The sequence below is a fragment of the Giraffa tippelskirchi genome, chromosome 9 (genome assembly GCF_054371585.1).
Source record: "Giraffa tippelskirchi isolate mGirTip1 chromosome 9, T2T-mGirTip1v1.2.pri, whole genome shotgun sequence".
In the NCBI taxonomy this organism is placed as follows: Eukaryota; Metazoa; Chordata; class Mammalia; order Artiodactyla; family Giraffidae; genus Giraffa; species Giraffa tippelskirchi.
This window is the reverse complement of record NC_137283.1, coordinates 106,756,774-106,773,754: the sequence shown is the minus strand read 5'-3', so window position 1 is coordinate 106,773,754 and position 16,981 is coordinate 106,756,774. Positions and strand designations below refer to the sequence as shown.

At 40.1% G+C, this 16,981-nt stretch overlaps 1 long non-coding RNA gene across 1 annotated transcript in view; it reads left to right on the top strand.

The window, feature by feature from the left end:
* Positions 1 to 1,992: 1,992 nt before the first annotated feature.
* LOC145521731 (uncharacterized) overlaps positions 1,993 to 16,981 on the top strand; it is a 97,145-nt gene continuing 82,156 nt past the window's right edge. The window contains exon 1 of the long non-coding RNA XR_014065642.1: positions 1,993 to 2,132. This is a non-coding gene — a long non-coding RNA (uncharacterized LOC145521731). The remainder of the gene's footprint in view (positions 2,133 to 16,981) is intronic.

Here is a 16,981-nt window from a genome sequence, read left to right as displayed (position 1 = left end):
ATATCTCTCTAAGATCAAAGTTGTTCTCATCCTCATACTCAGATAAGAAAAATGTGACTCCCAGAGAATAAGCAATCTGTTTAAGGTTGCCCAAGCTTGAGAGTTGCAGAGCCAGGTTCCAACGTAGCCCAGTCTTACTCTAAAGCTACTGCTCATGATCACAACACTGGCACTACTTGTTTAAAAAAAAAAAAGTGTGGTTTTGCAGAGTTAACGTTGAAATGACTGGAGTGGAAATCTGGTGACGTTAAACCACCAGTCCTTGAACCTGCATAAGAAATGCCCACAAGTTACTAGGCAGTAAGCTCTGGAAGATACCCATCTGCCCCCTGTTCAAGTCAAACTCTTTAAAACTCAAAGGAGGAAGTAATTTCTTCTAGGTGGGGTAAACTCAAAGGCTTCCAGAAGGATCTGACATCTGATTTCAAATTTGAAGGATAAGTAAATATAGCCAGGCAGAGTTGGACCAGGCTGAGTTCAGTTAGGTTCAGTTCAGTCCCTCAGTCGTGTCCAACTCTTTGCAACCCCATGAACCACAGCATGCCAGGCCTCCCTGTCCATCACCAGCCCCTGGAGTTTACCCAAACTCATGTCCATTGAGTCAGTGATGCCATCCAACCATCTCATCCTCTGTCATCCCCTTCTCCTCCTGCCCTCAATCTTTCCCAGCATCAGGGTCTTTTCAAATGAGTCAGCTCTTCGCATCAGGGGGCCAAAGGATTGAAGTTTCAGCTTCAACATCAGTCCTTCCAATGAACACTCAGGACTGATCTCCTTTAGGATGGACTGGTTGGATCTCCTTGCAGTCCAGGGGACTCTCAAGAGTCTTCTCCAACACCACAGTTCAAAAGCATCAATTCTTCGGCACTCAGCTTTCTTTATAGTCCAACTCTCACATCCATACATGACTACTGGAGAAACCATAGCCTTGACTAGACGGACCTTTTTGACAAAGTAATGTTTCCGCTTTTTAATATGCTGTCTAGGTTGGTCATAACTTTTCTTCCAAGGAGTAAGCGTCTTTTAACTTCATGGCTGCAATCACCATCTGCAGTGACTTTGGAGCCCCCCAAAATAAAGTCATCCACTGTTTCCACCGCTTCCCCATCTATTTGCCATGAAGTGATGGGACCAGATGCCATGATCTTAGTTTTCTGAATGCTGAGCTTTAAGCCAACTTTTTCACTCTCCTCTTTCACTTTCATCAAGAGGCTCTTTAGTTCTTCTTCACTTTCTGCCATAAGGGTGGTGTTATCTGCATATCTGAAGTGGAGGAAATAGCCCGAGTAAAGATCCAGGTGTAAAAAGTCAGGACCTGCGTGATGTCCTAGTGTGCAGCACAGCAGCAGATGGGATGGCAGAAGTGTGTGTGCTCAGCCTGGTGCCTGGCACACAGGAACACTGGCATGTCTTCCTGAAGGGTCTTAGAAGACACCATCAAAGGCCTGGTTGAAAATATCTCCACATTAAAAACTGTGAGACCTTCAGCAAGTCACATCTCTCTGGTGTCACTGCCCCCATCAAATTGGTTGAAAGTGACAGTCCTAATTCATGGGGCTGTGGTGAGGGTTAAATGAGTTAAGGGTTAAATTAGAGCCCTGTAAAGGGCTCTAATCAACATTTCAGTTGCAAATAACAGCAACCCTAACTCAAACAAGCTTAAGTAAGGAAGGGACTTTTTGACTCGTTATAGGAAAGTCCGGATATAGAACTAGCTGCCAGTGTGGTGGGATCCAGAGGGACAAACAATATCATCAGGCTTCCCCCCTTCCTCTCTCATTCTTTATCTCTTCTCTTTTCTGCTTTTCTGTATAGATTTAACCCCAGAAGAAAGAAACCCACTCTCTCCCACACCTAAAAGTCAAATTTCCTACAGCTGGGCTTGGAGATGGGGGAGGAGGCGGCGAGTAGAATGTTCTGATTGGTTAGCCTGTTAGGGGCAGGGAATGCTCTGATTGGCTGGCCTATGGCGGAAGACTGCTCTGATTGGCTGGACTGCATCACATGTTCAGCCCCCTCAATGGCCACCTTACAGGATCACACAAATGCGGGGGTCATAACGCCTTACCTGGAAACGGATTCCAACAGGACAAATAACATTTAGAAGTTTTTACCAGAGCGCCTGACCCTTGGTAAGTGTTTACTAAAAGCTAATGTTATGAAGATAGGCCAATAAGGACAAGTTAGGGCCACACGCATGAGGCCTTGAATTCTAGGCTAAAACTGTTGAGCTTCAGTTAAAGGGCAGCGGTGAGCCATTGAAGGCTTTGTCCAATGTGGTGAAGCAAATGTTTTAGGAAGACTTGTCTGGTAGAGGGAGTGTGACAGAGGGTAGAGAATTTGGTGGTAGGAAGGCCAGCCGGGAAGCTGATATATTCTGAGTTGTGTTGAGGATCCAGGTTAAAGGTGTGATAGTAGGAACAGAATGAAGGGAATCCCACTTAAATGGCAGAGAAGGAAGAATGGCAGGTTTTGACTGCCTGGGGAGGACACATCAATGTCAGGAGGTGAGCAGTCCCTGAGGTTTATTAGCATGGGTGACAGGGAAGATGGTGGCCTGGCCACTCAGATTCCTCTCTTTTCCTCCTTCCTCTTTTTTGCCTTCACCCTCCCTCCCCTCTCTCTTTCCTGAGCTATGTAATTTTCTCTTATCCTAGACAGCACAGTCTTTCTCGGGTGCATTTCACTTGCACATCCACCAAGGACTCTTTCTGGAGTAGCTTTAAAAGCACTAATTTATAAACAATGGCAATGTGTTAAAGATTCAGGTGAATGCAATGTTCCCCTCTTACCATGAAAGCAAGCAAGCAAACAAACACGGCATTTGTAGAGCTTGCAGAAGATTTGGAATAACCTTTGTCTCTTTTAAGAGCATGAAATGAATTTGAGGTTTGACCAGGAACCCTGAGTATTTTATTTGTGTTAGAAATGTAAAGAGTGTAGCAGAAGATGGATTTCACTCAAGGAGATCCAAGAGGTCTCTCTGCGTGTGTTTGTCTTTCCAGGTCTGTAAGTGAGCTAGAGAACCACTGACACTTTGGAGGCAGTTGTATGTCAGCATGATACTAACCAAAGTGGTCAAAACTTGTTTTTTGAAGCAAGTCTGAGGAAGGGAAGAAAGATACTTCTTAGTTCTGCTTCTGAAGTATGTTTCTTATGAGACTGGGATGTTAAGGGGAGAGTTGCACAATGAGGTGTCTCAAAACTATCAGGTAGCAACCTGTTCCAGAAGCCCTCACCTAAAGCTCCAGCTGGTCCAGGCAGTAGCCATGATGGATTTCTTTTTTGATCAATGATGGAAACTTGTTCTTGTCTTTCACTTGTTATCTGGGTGTGTTACTGAGTCTTGTGAAAACTTCAAGAGGGCTCTCAGTCCCCTACACCATAATCTGGGAAGTAAAGCTAAGTATAAAGCAACTGGAAAAGTTATGGTATGGTCTGTTACTTGTCTGTCACTTTCCATCTTCTTTCATAATATAGCCCTTTAAATAAAGGACCACATAGGGATGGAAGAGGGGGCTCCCCTGGTGGCTCAGATGGTAAAGAATCTACCTGCAATTTGGGAGACCTGGGTTTGATCCCTGGGTTTGGAAGATCACCTGGAGAAGGGAACGGCAACCCACTCCAGTATTCTTGCCTGGAGAATCCCCAGGGACAGAGGAGCCTGGCGGGCTACAGTCCATGGGGTAGCAGAGAGTCGGACATGACTGAACAACTAAGCACAGTGATGGCAGAGGAGCTAGTTAGAAGGAGCCTATGACCCTCAACAATCTGGCACAGACCTGAACAAGGGAATGACAAATGATGTTATCCAAAAGAGGTTGAAAGGCTCCTCTGCCCCACAGTTTCTCTCTGCCTGTCTGTGGCAGAAAACTGACAAAGCACCTTGTGTTCCATTTTAAATTGAAGTCTTTTCACCTGAGAGCACTGGCACAACCTTTCTTTATACCAAACACCTGCTCATCCTTCCTAGTTCAGCTTCAGTGATATACCTCTTCTGTGACGCTTTTGCTGATCCCCACTCCCAACTCTCCATCCTCCTCTCCATCTCCCTTTCTCTCTCTCCCTTTCTCTCTCTCTCTCCCTCTCTCTCTCTCTCTCCCTCTCTCTCTCTCTCTCTCTCTCTCTCTCTCTCTCTCTCTCTCTCTAGCAGGGAGCTGACGATGTGGCTAAGTATTTGTCTTCTCTAATGGCTACAGACCCCAACAGAGCCTTATCTTTCGGTTTTGAATCTCAGCACCATACCGTGTAATAGGGCTCAAATGATGGAGGAATAAGTATGATACAGTGGAAAGGTCACTGAACCTGGAGTTAAATGACCATGCGAAACAGAATCCTTGGCTGGTGATCTTGGACAAGAGATTCACCTCTTTCGAGCCTCAATTTCATTATCTGACAAGTGAGAAAGCCCCCCCCCAGCTTTCCCACATATCCCAGTTTTTCCATGGAATAAATGATATAAGGTATTTAGCAGAACCCTGTAGGAAGAAGTCCAAGGACACACTGGTCCAGCTTACTCATTTTACAGATGATTAAACTGATCCTTCGAAGTTTATTTTTTACCAAAATTTTACTATCCTTAGTCCCATTCCAGTAGGAACTTGCTCTTGAAATATGACCTGGAGGTAGGAACCTAATAAATTCATTTTTTCAGGAGTTAGTAATGGTTATTCAGCATGTGGACATACCTCCTTAGAAATATTTGCATTGCTCTTAAGAGGTTTACAGTAGTAGGATTTATTTCAGGTCTTTGAACAGAGTAGTAAAGAGGTATTTTGGATGGGACAGTTTCTAAGTCTTTTCCAATCTGCACGATATAAATAGCTGTCTCTGTATACTATGTCTTGCACTGATCATTGGAGAAAAACTACATGAATGTTGATCTCCCTCAAGTGTCCCATTCCCCAAAGTCTGGAGGACTCATCTTTTTAAAATACGAAAACTAGAAATGTCAGATCCTTGAAGTCACAAAAGCAGTAAACATCTTCAAAGAGATTAAAAATAATCATGACATATTGTAAAGAATCTTTAAATAGAAGTAAGGAAATCTGAGGCCCAGGTCTACCCCTCACAAGTTATGTCAACTTGGTTAACTCAGGCTTCTTGAGCATTCCCCTCTCTCCAATATTTTAAGACTATTTAGTGTGTATGTGCCTGTGTATACGTAGATCAAAATTCAAAAGGTATTATGATATTATAGGAAATATATGTTTGGTCTTTGTGTCCTTCTCCACGCCCTCTCGGCACAGAGCTCCTAAAACCCTTGGAATTTTCTGAGTGACAGAGAGTGTCTTTTGTTATTCATTACAAGCCTCTTTCAACCATAGCCGAGTTTGTGCTCATTAGGTGACTCTTCATGGACCTCTGGATAGCTTCAGAATCAGGAGTGGCCTCCAAAAAGACGAAGCCTTAATTAGAGGGTTGGAACTTCACTCCCACCCCACCCCCCTCAGCCTCTGTGGAAGGCTGAGGAGGTGGAGTTCAGTCACCAATGGCCAGTGATTTGATCAGTCATACCCTTGCAATGAAATCACCATAAAAATCCCTAAACAGGGCTTGGAGAGCTTCCAGGTTGGTGAACACATCCACGTACTGGGAGGATGTGCTGTGTGCTCAGTTGTGTCTGACTCTTTGGGATCCCATGGACTGTAGCCCACCAGGCTCCCTGTCCGTAGAATTTTTCAGGCAAGAATACTGGAGTGAGTGGCCATTTCCTCCTCCAGAGGATCTTCCCAATTCAGGGATTGAGACCATGCGTCCTGCATCTCCTGCCTTGCAGGAGGGTTGTTTACCACTGAGCCACCTAGCACCCGGAGCTTTCCAGCTGGCTTCCCAGGTGGCACTAGTGGTAAAGAACCTGCCTGCCACTGCAGGAGATGTAAGAACTGTGAGTTCGATCCCTGGGTCAGGAAGATCTCCTGGAGGAGAGCGTGCCAACCCACTCCAGTACCCTTGCCTGGAGAATCCCATGAATAGAGGAGCCTGGCAGGCTACAGTCTGTACAGTCACAAAGAGTTGGATATGACTGAAGTGACTAAGCACGCACACAAGCACCTAGCACCCTAGCTCCATGGGGACAGATGCTTTTGCACTCAGGACCTTTCTGGACCTCGCCTGTGTGCCTCTTCATTTGGCTGTTCATTTGTATCTTTTATACTAAGCTAGTATATGTTTTCCTGAGTTCTGTGAGCCATTTTAGCAAATTATTGTACCCAAGGAGGGGGTCATGGGGACCTCCAGTTTATAGCTGGTTGGCCAGAAGTACTAGTGGCCCAGGACTTGTGATTGGCATCCGAAGTCGGGGCAGCTTTGTGGAACTGAACCTTTGAATTTGTGGGATCTGATGCTAACTCCAGGTAAATATTAATAGTATCAGAACTGAATGAAATTGTTGGACACCCAGTTGGTGTTGGAGAATTACAGAGGTATAAAGAACAAACAGTGAAAAATCACCTTTATAGTCCTATTCTGTAGCTCTTGTTTCCCTCCTTGGGCCCAGAGACAACTATTATCAATTACTTAACTGTAATTATTATCAAATACTGAATTGAATCCCCCTAATTTCATATGTTGAAGCCTTAATTACCTCCATCTCAATATAACAGTATTTACAGATAGAGCCCTTGGGAGATAATTAGGTTTTGATGAGATCAGGAAAGTAGAGCTCCCCATGTTGGAATTATAAGTGCCCTTATAAGAAGACACACCCAGAGAGCTTACCCTCTCTCAGCCTTGTGAGCATGCAGGGAGAAGAGAGCCATCTATAGCCAGGAAGAGAGTCCCACCAGAACCTGAACAGACACCCTGATCCCCACACTTTCAGCCTCCAGAACAGTGAGAAAGTTCATTTCTCTTATTTAAGCCATCTAGGCTATGGCATCTAGTCTAGTCATAAAATACTGAGAATCCACTCAGAAATATTTTATGTGTAAACAATCAACAATAAATATATTTCTATTTCCTTACTTTTTTCACACAAATGATTCTGTACCTTGCCATACTCTATCTTGAAGAATAATCCAAGTAACTACATCTCTTTTTTTTTTTTCAATAGTTGCTCAACATTTTTTTCCGTTGTATGACTATACCATAGTTCATTTAACCAAACTTCTATTGCTGAACACTTAGATTGTTTCCTATCTTTCACAATTACAAATTATGCTGCAGTGAATCATTTGCACATATGAGAGCTATTTGTTGGCTAAATTCCTAGAAATGATTACTAGGTGGAAGTATATTCATATCTATAATCTTGATAGACATTGCCAAATTGCCCTTCATAGTCATTGTGCCAATTTACACTCCATTCAGTATGTGTAATAATGCTTATTTTCCCTGAGTTTCAGTTACACAGTATGTTAGCAAATTCATGAGATTGGCCAAATTGACCTATAAAATTTTAGTTATTTACAGATTTTCTTCTTTTTTTGAATTTTCTCATGTGTGAAATTGAGTATCTTTTCATATATTTAAGATTCTTCTACGTTTTCCTTCAACAATTCATTCTTTTTTAGGTATTTAGGTAGGTTTCTTATTGTTTTGTAGGAGCTCTTTATTACAACAGGAAAATAAAACCTTTATGTGTGATAAGAATTTCAAACCCTGCCTCCCCCCACCTGGTTGATTTGTATTTTGACTTATGGTGGGTTTTGTTATACTGAACTTTTTGATTTTTATATAGTCCAATTTATCAAACGTTTTTTCAAGCCTTCTAGGTTTCATATCATACTTAGAAAATTCCCCTACTCCAAGATGAAAATATCTCCATACTTTTTTCTACTTCTCTTTACTTCTTATAGTTAAGTCTTTGACACACCTGAATTTATTTGGTGTAAGATATGAAGTATGGATCCAACTTAGCGTATTTCCAGAGAGTTACTGAATTTATCCCAATGCCATTGACTGAATAATTTTTTTTTTCTCCTCTTATTTGAACTGCACCTTTATCCTATACCAGAACAATAGTAAATGTCATATGCAAAGTAATACATGAGCTGTGAGGTCGATTCTGGGACTTTAGACTGTTCCACTGAGCTGCCTATCATCTGCCAACACTGCACTGTGTAAATTGTTATTACTTTATAATATTTTAATAACAGGGTTGGTTTTCCTCTTTTTTTTTACGATTATCTTGGCTCTTATTTTCCATTTATTTTTCATATTAACTTGAGAAGCATCTTAATTGGTCTCGAAAAAATTCCTTAAAAGTATTTTTACTGAGATTGCTACAAAGTAAGGAAAGTTGACATGACCCCAGTGTTGATCTTTTTTTACTCAAAAGCAGAACATGCCTTTTCATTTGTCCACATTCTCTTTTGTATCCCTCAGTGGTGTGTTAAGTTTTTATTTAATTAGAAAGAAAAAAAAATTTTCTTTTAATTTACTTTTTCAGTTACAGTACAAATAAGGTCTCCTGCTACATCCTCTAATTGATTATTATTATTTAAAAGGCTGTTTCTTTCTGTTGGGTGTTTTTGTTCTTGTTTTTTACCAAGCCAAATTACTTCCCATTTTGTTTGACATCATTTTTCATGTGACTTTCTTAAACTTTCTTGGTATAAAATTACCTCATCTGCAGGTAGTGAATGTTAGCTCTTCTATTTAAAAATAGATATACCTCTAGTTTCTCTCTTTAATCTAATTGAATTCGTACCTGAGAAATAATGTCAAATAATTGCAGTGTCACTAGACATCTTTGCTTTGTTTCTGATATTAATGGAAATGTGTATTGTTTCTCTATTAAGCTCACTACTGGCTTTTAGACTGAGATAGATATGTTAAGTCATTTTAAGAAAATGTCCACCTATTGCTAGTTTATGGTATCTTTTAAAATTTTCATTTATTTATTTTTGGTTGCACTGGGTCTTCATTGCTGCTCTCAGGCTTTCTCTAGTTGTGGCAAGCAGGGACTACTGTTTGTTGCAGTGCATGTACTTCTCATTGCGGCAGCTTCTGGTTGCAGAGCACAGGCTCTAGGCGCGCAGACTTCAGTAGTTGCAGCATTAGGGCTCAGTAGTTGTGGCACATGGGCTTAGTTGCCCCGAGGGATGTGGAATCTTCCCTGACCAGGGATGGAATCTTGTGTCCCCTGCCTTGGCAGGTGGATTCTTATCCACTGTACCACCAGGGAAGTCCTAGTTTACTATATCTTTATCAAGAACGGATATTGAATTTTCTCAAATGCCTTCTCAGTACCTATTGAAAAGATAATATTAATTTTCTCCTTTCGTAATAATAGATTCCCAAATATTAAATAATCTTTGCACTCCTGGAATTCTTAAATGTTAATGTTATTATTCTTTTAATGTGCTACTGAAATATGTTTGCTAATACTCATTTGTATTGTTGTATTGATATTCATAAGTGAGATTGATCTGTAGTTCCCTTGTGTAGTAATTGTTGCATATTTTTATCAATGTTAGCTTAACTTAAATAATTTGGATACTTTATTTCCTTTCTATAGTCTGGAACAGTTTAAATAGCATTAGATTCATCTGAAAGAGTCATCTGAATCTTTCATAAAATTCCTCTCTTTTTGCTTTAATTCCTTGCTTTATCAACTTTTTCAGTTAATTAACCATCTCTTGGTCATAATTGCCTCAGATAAAAATGCTTTATTATTTATAAATTTTATAAATATACATTAATCTCATAAACACAAGGATATTAAAATGAGGAAATAACCATAGAAATGTACAATTGTCTATAGGCAAAATTTTTCAATATAGTGTTACTTATAGAGGCAAAAGAGGAAGCAACTTAAAGGCTAAATGTTCACAGGGAACTAGCTAAATTATGGTGTTTTCTGTATAATAAAATACTTTGCAGCTAGTTGATTTACAATATTAGTTTCAGATGTACAGCATAGTGATACAGTAGGGGTCTTTTGCAGATTATATTCTAGGTGGTGCTAGTGGTAAAGAGGAGAAGGCAATGGCAACCCACTCCAGTACTCTTGCCTGGAAAATCCCACGGATGGAGGAGCCTGGTAGACTGCAGTCCATGGGGTCGCTAAGAGTCGGACACGACTGAGCGACTTCACTTTCACTTTTCACTTTCATACATTGGAGAATGAAATGGCAACCCACTCCGGTGTTCTTGCCTGGAGAATCCCAGGGATGGGGGAGCCTGGTGGGCTGCCGTCTATGGGGTCACACAGAGTCGGACACGACTGAAGCGACTTAGCAGCAGCAGCAGCAGCAGCAGTGGTAAAGAAGCCACTTGCCAGTGCAGGAGACCTAAGAGATGCCGGTTCAATTCCTAGGTCAGAAAGATCCCCTGGAGGAGGAAATGGCAACCCACTCCAGTATTCTTGCCTGGAGAATCCCATGGACAGAGGAGCCTGGCGGGCTAAAATCCATAGGGTTGCAAAGAGTTGGACATGACTGAAGCGACTTACCATGCACACACATAGGTTATTGCAAGATATTGAATATAATTCTCTGTGCTATACAGTAAATCCTTATTGCTTATCTATTTTCTGTATACTAGTTTGTATCTGTTAACCCCATGCTCCTAATTTCTCCCACCCCCCCACCTTTGGTAACCATAAGTTTATTTTCCACATCTGTGAGTCTGTTTCTATTTTGTATATAGATTCATTTGTATTATTTTTATATGCTGCATATAAGTGATATCTTATGATATTTGTCTTTCTCTGACTTCCTTCACTTTGTATGATAATCTCTAGGTCCATACATGTTGCTGCAAATGGCAATATTTCATTATTTTTTATGGCTGAGTAATATTCCACTGTATATGAATACTGCATTTATTAAGCCTCTTGTCTATTGATAGGCACTTAGGTTGTTTCCATGTCCTGGCTATTGTGAACAGTGCTGCTGTGAACATTGGGGTGCATGTATCTTTTTGGATTAGTGTTTTTGTTCTTCCCAGATATATACCCAGGAGTGTAATTGCCGGATCATATGGTAGCTCTATTTTTATATTTTTAAGGAACCTCCATGTTGTTTTCCATAGGAACTGTACCAGTCTACATCCCTACCAACAGTATAGGAGGCCTTCCTTTTCTCTGCACCCTCTCCAGCATTTATTATTTGTAGACTTTTTGATGATGGCTATTCTGACAGAAGTGAGGTGATAACTCATTGTGGTTTTGATTTGCATTTCTCTAATAATTAGTGATGTTGAATACCTTTTCATGTGCCTGTTGCCCATCTGTATGTTTTCTTTGGAGAAATGTCTATTTAAGTCTTCTGCCCATTTTTTGATAGAGTTGTGTGTTTTTGTTGTTGAGTTGTATGAGCTGTTTGTATATTTTGGTCATTAATCTCTTGTTGGTCTCATCATTTGTAAATATTTTCTCCCATTCTGTAGGTTGTCTTTTCATTTTGTTTATGGTTTCCTTTGCTGTATAGAAGCTTGTAAGTTTGATTAGGTCCTGTTTGTTTATTTTTCTTTTATCTCTTTTGCCTTGGGAAACTGATCAAGGAAAATGTTGCTATGGTTATGTCTGAGAACGTTCTATGTTCTCTTTTAGGATTTTTATGGTGTCATGTCTTATATTTAAGTTTTTAAGCCATTTTGTGTTTATTTTTGTATATGATGTGAGGAAGTGTTCTAATTTCATTGATTTACATGAAGTTTTTCAGATTTTCCACTTGTTGAAGAGATTGTCTTTTCTCCATTGTATATTCTTGCATCCTTTGTTATAGATTAATTGACCATAGGTTCATGGATTTATTTCTGGGCTCCCTGTTCTGTTCCATTGATCTATATTTCTGTTTTTGTGCCAATACCATGCTGTTTTGGTTACTGTAGCCTTGTAGTATAGTCTGAAGATCAGCTTTGTTCTTTTTTCTCAGGATAAGACTCTTTTTTTCATATGTTCCTGATTGCCTGACTCTTTTACACTAGGAAATCATTACTTGTATATTATATATCAATACTATATAATATTAGTATATCACCTTACAATTAAAATGATGATGTAATTATGTATTTATTAACATGGAAAGATGTTCACAGTAGATGATGATACATGTTTCAGAGCAATATGATCACATTTTTGTAATCTGTGTTTCTGAAGTTGTGGATTTGGAAGTGGTTTTCTCGGGCTAATTTTGGATGTTTTCAACTTTTTGTTTACATTTATTTTTCCAATTTTTCTAGGGTACTTAGGGATTATTTAGGTGAATGACTGGGAAGATAAATAGATGGATGAAAAACCATATTAGGGGATTAAACAAGAATCTTTTTATAATTAACTGGATGGAAGGTCAGGAATGCTACCTGGCTCCAGTCCACTAAAATTAGAAATCTCCCAGTATAAACCACTAGTGAAAACAAAGTATTGTCTAGTCCCCATCCATACTTCAGGCAAGTGAGTGGAAATTGTGCATCTGCCATCTGGCTGGGCTGCCTAGTACTACAGCTTTCCCTCCGGCCTGGGTTGGTGGGAGGCACAGTGCAGGGAGAGAGGAGGTGTTCTTATAGAGACAAGAATATGTAGACCTCATTCTACTTAATGGCCAGAGACCTTAAATTTTCTCTACCCTTCACAGGAAGGGTCAACTAAATGGGTGATTGCTATAAACCATTGGTTCTCTTTTGGTCCCAGACCAGCAGCATCAGCATTACATAGAAACCTGTGGGATATTCACATTCTTAAGCCCTAAACTAGCTGAACAATAAGTGTGGGAGTGGGAACCAGCAGTCTGTGTTTAGTAAATCCCCAAGTGGTTCTGAGGCCTTTCAACCACTTCTAGAAATATTCCCAATCCAAGATGACTTCTGAGGCAAGGTGTTGTAACTGCTGGGAGGAAAGAAAAGTCTCCTCCTTTCTAAGAAATCTTGGAAAACATTACTTCTTCCCAGAAAATTCCCAGAAATGTTTAAAGTCAGAACCTTCACAATAAGTTGAAGAAGATTCCTCAGTTTCAGGAAACTATTGCCCATTTAGTCAAAACTTTAACATTTGTCTGAAAATTTAGAGAGTTGGATCCTAGAATAACAGAGTGTCACAAGTTCTTAGACCTCAGAGATCATTCTGGAACAACACTCTTGTTTTTACCAATGAAGATGCTGTGCTGAGAGAGGTGACTTGGCAAATAGGAAAGTACAAAAGATAAAGGCAGGTTTGTTTGCATTTGTCCCCATAGACCCCAAGAAGCCTAAAACTGTGTTATTTAATAATGTACCAATGTGTCGCTTTTGAGCTGTGGTGCTGGAGAAGACTCTTCAGAGTCCCTTGGATTGCAAGGAGATACAACCAGTCCATCCTAAAGGAAATCAGTCCTGAATATTCATTGGAAGGACCAATGCTAAAGCTGAAACTCCAATACTTTGGCCACCTGATGTGAAGAACTGACTCATTTGAAAACACGCTAACACTGGGAAAGAATGAAGGCAGGAGGAGAAGGGGATGACAGAGGATGAGATGGTTGGATGGCATCACCGACTCAATGGACATGAGTCTGAGTAAACTGTGGGAGTTGGTGATGGACAGGGAGGCCTGGCGTGCTGCAGTCCATGGGGTTGCAAAGAGTCGGACACGACTGAGTGAATGAACTGAACTAAAAGTGTCACACATAACTGAAAAATGAAGTTCTAGAAGAAGCCACAGAAGCCACAGGATCTTCTCTCCTCAGAGCAATGACAATGATCTCTAGACAAAGCTGGCCAAATTCATTTTCACAGACTTTCTCACTGAGGATGAATTTCAGTTAGTGACAAAACATGAATTCCAAATCTCTCCTGGAAAGGCCAGTGTGAACAGTATAATTCAAGTATTTCCTTCCTGAGTAATTTCACATGAACTCTTTCCTCAAATGCATTTTTTTCTAGAGCAACGTCTAAAATAAACATATGCTCTTAAGGATGTAGAAAACATTTAACACTTCTTATGTTACTAAGAATCTTACCTCAGGCAAGGTTTCTTACTTTATTTAAAGCTCTGTTTCAACAAATAGATAATAATTATTCAAAATAAGTAAGTCCATGGACAAGGCTTAGGTCATTGTGTTGTGCTATAAACATACTGTATGTCTATATAGTTTAACTATAAACATAGACATACTATAAACATAGTATGTCTATATAGTTTAATTCCTCCAGCTTGGACTTTTGTGTTTGTTCAAATAAAAAGAAAGTATAATTATCTTGGAATCAGAGTACTGGAAAGAAACATTAGCAAGTCAATATGTTTTTGTTGTTGTTGAGTCACTCAGTCATGTCCAACTCTTTGCGACCCCATGGACTGCAGCATGCCAGGCTTCTCTGTCCTTCACCATCTCCTGGAGCTTGCTCAAACTCATGTCCATTGAGTCAGTGATGCCATCCAGCCATCTCGTCTTCTGTCATCCTCTTCTCTTGCCTTCAACCTTTCCCAGCATCAAGGTCTTTTCTAATGTGTCAGCTCTTCGCATCAGGTGACCAAAGTATTGGAGTTTCAGCTTCAGCATCAGTCCTTTCAATGAATATTCAGGATTGATTTCCTCTTGGATTGACAAGTTTGATCTCCTTGAAGTCCAAGGGACTCTCAAGAGTCTTTCCCAACACCACAGTTCAAAAGTATCAATTCTTTGGCACTCAGATGACAGGATGAAAACCACAATCACAGAAAACTAACCAAACTGATCACATGGATAACAGCCTTGTCTAACTCAAGAAAACTATGAGCCATGCCTTGTAGGGCCACCCAAGATGGACGGGTCATGGTGGAGAGTTCTGACAAAGCGTGGTCCACTGGAGAAGGGAATGGCAAACCAATATGTTTTTACATACAGATTACTTCGCTGATCACTGGAGGCACAGTCAGACAAGGTTTTAAAACATAGTCCCTGCTTTTAAATAGCTTCATTACCAGTAAAAACATTTATCAGACTCATATAGGCAGAACTGAAAGCTAAGAAAGTTGAAAACAAGGACTTCCCTGGCGACCCAGTGGTTAAGACTCCACCTTCCACTTCAGGGTGTGCGGTTCCATCCCTGGTCAGGGAACTAAGATCCCACATGCTGCTCAGCACAGCCAAAAATTTTTTTAAAGAAGAAAAAAAGAAAGTTGAAAACGGATTTAAAATTTCAGTGGTCATGTTTTTGTCGTTAAATGTCCTTTCACCTTCATTTTAATAAAATTTTTTCTTCTGAAAGCAATCTTCTGCCCTCTTTTCAGCAAGGACAGATTCAAGTTTTGTGCAGCTTGAAGTTTATACAGTTTGCAGAAACCACTTTAGAGGACAAAGGTTACAAATACAAAATTATAATATTCAGAGTAAGAAAAGTCACAATACCTTATAATTTTCAAAAAGCTGACTAATTAAAAAAAAAAAAACGAAACTCATGAAATCTGCAAACTAAACTACTTTGTTTCCCCCTGAATGTTCTGACACTCTCTAAAATCCTTTTCTCCTCATGACATTGTTTATGAGACCAAACCTTATCTGAAGCTGACTACCTCTGGACTCTTCTGTTATATAAACTGATATTTCTCTTTATTGTTTAAGCTATTTTGAATTATTTGGGACATAGAATCCTAATTTATACAGAGAGATAAGAAAAGCTCATAAAAAGCTTTAGGGATAGGTGGACCTCAGCTGAGGAAGAAAAGCACTCAAGGGTTTATCCCAGCTTGCAAAATATAGAGTGGCTTGTGTGGTCACACAGACATTCCCTCTGTCGACTGAAAAAAAAAAAAAAATTGCACACCCTAAAAGTTGAGAATTGTATTTTAGGAGACAGACTTTCTGAGGACTTCAAGCCCAGGAGGTAACCTCTGAAGATAGCTCTGAGGGACTGCTACAAAGAGGTAAGGGAAGAGCCAGGGTATATAGGAGTTTTTGCAACAAAGACCAAGTAGTCAGTACATCAAAATATTACCGTTAATTAAAGGAAACCAAGATAGCTCAAGTTAATGAATTTAGTGTTTTTTTATGTATGGAAAGATGCAAGAGTCTGGGTTCACTGCAATCATTGCTTTGATTGACACTTTAGCTTTCTAGGCTAGTATCTTGTTCTTTCCCATCCTGAGTGCCTTCAAGGTGCGCCGTTGCGGGGTGGCTGCAGCGGCTGAGGGCTTCGCAAGAGACGCCGGGTTTGTCTCCATCTTCAGTTCCCTCCTGGCTCACTGTCAGAGCCACAGTAGCTGCCTGAGGGCTGCAACACCCTTTGTTTACTGATACAGCTGGTAACATTTTTACACCTCCATTAGCAGAAGGAACTTAGAGTCGCTACTTAATTTCTAGCACTGTGTGATAAATGTAATTGAGCCATAGAAGGATATGGGAAAATAAAAACATTTGTTATGTCAGAATACAACAAAAAGATTGTTACTGCTTTTAACAAGTGTTTAATAATTAGCCCTTAGTGGGAAAAGGTTACATGGCTCCTTTGATGTGGTTGCCTAAAATTAATCATTACCTAGTACTGCTTTTTTTACAGTGGAATCAGGAAATAATCTGTGTAAAGATGAAAAAAAATGGTAGGGAAAAGCTTAATTAACTAAAAGCTGTGTTTACTTAAAATCCATTAAGAAAGGGCATTTCAAAGAAGTAAACAGAAACCGTAGCTTGCGATAAGCATTAGGTAATGTAGCTTTGAGGCGTAATTGTGCCATGGGAAAACAATAATAGATCTGAGATAGAAAATTCTGTATGGCTTTCTGTAATGTAGAGAAACAAATGGTAATTTTCAAAGTGTGTGACGTCAGGGTGGTTCTGTTGGGAATGATGACAGAAAGAAGCCCCCGAAATAGCTGCATTTGGAATGGAATTGCTTTAGAGCAGAATCCAATGCACCGTTTTGTTTTTGCCACTTAAAAAGCGGAAAAGGCCAAGCCCACTAAGCTTTAGCATATCTTTTACAATTGTGGTTCATTCAGTGATGACCTTCCAGGATTTACCTGGAACCATAAAAGAGGAGAGAGGCGGGATGACTTTGATCTTGGGAGTGGGCATTGTGTGTGGCAGTTTGAAACAGGATCTCAGCTCCCTGAGTGGGAAGCAGACCCAGACTGTGACGGTGA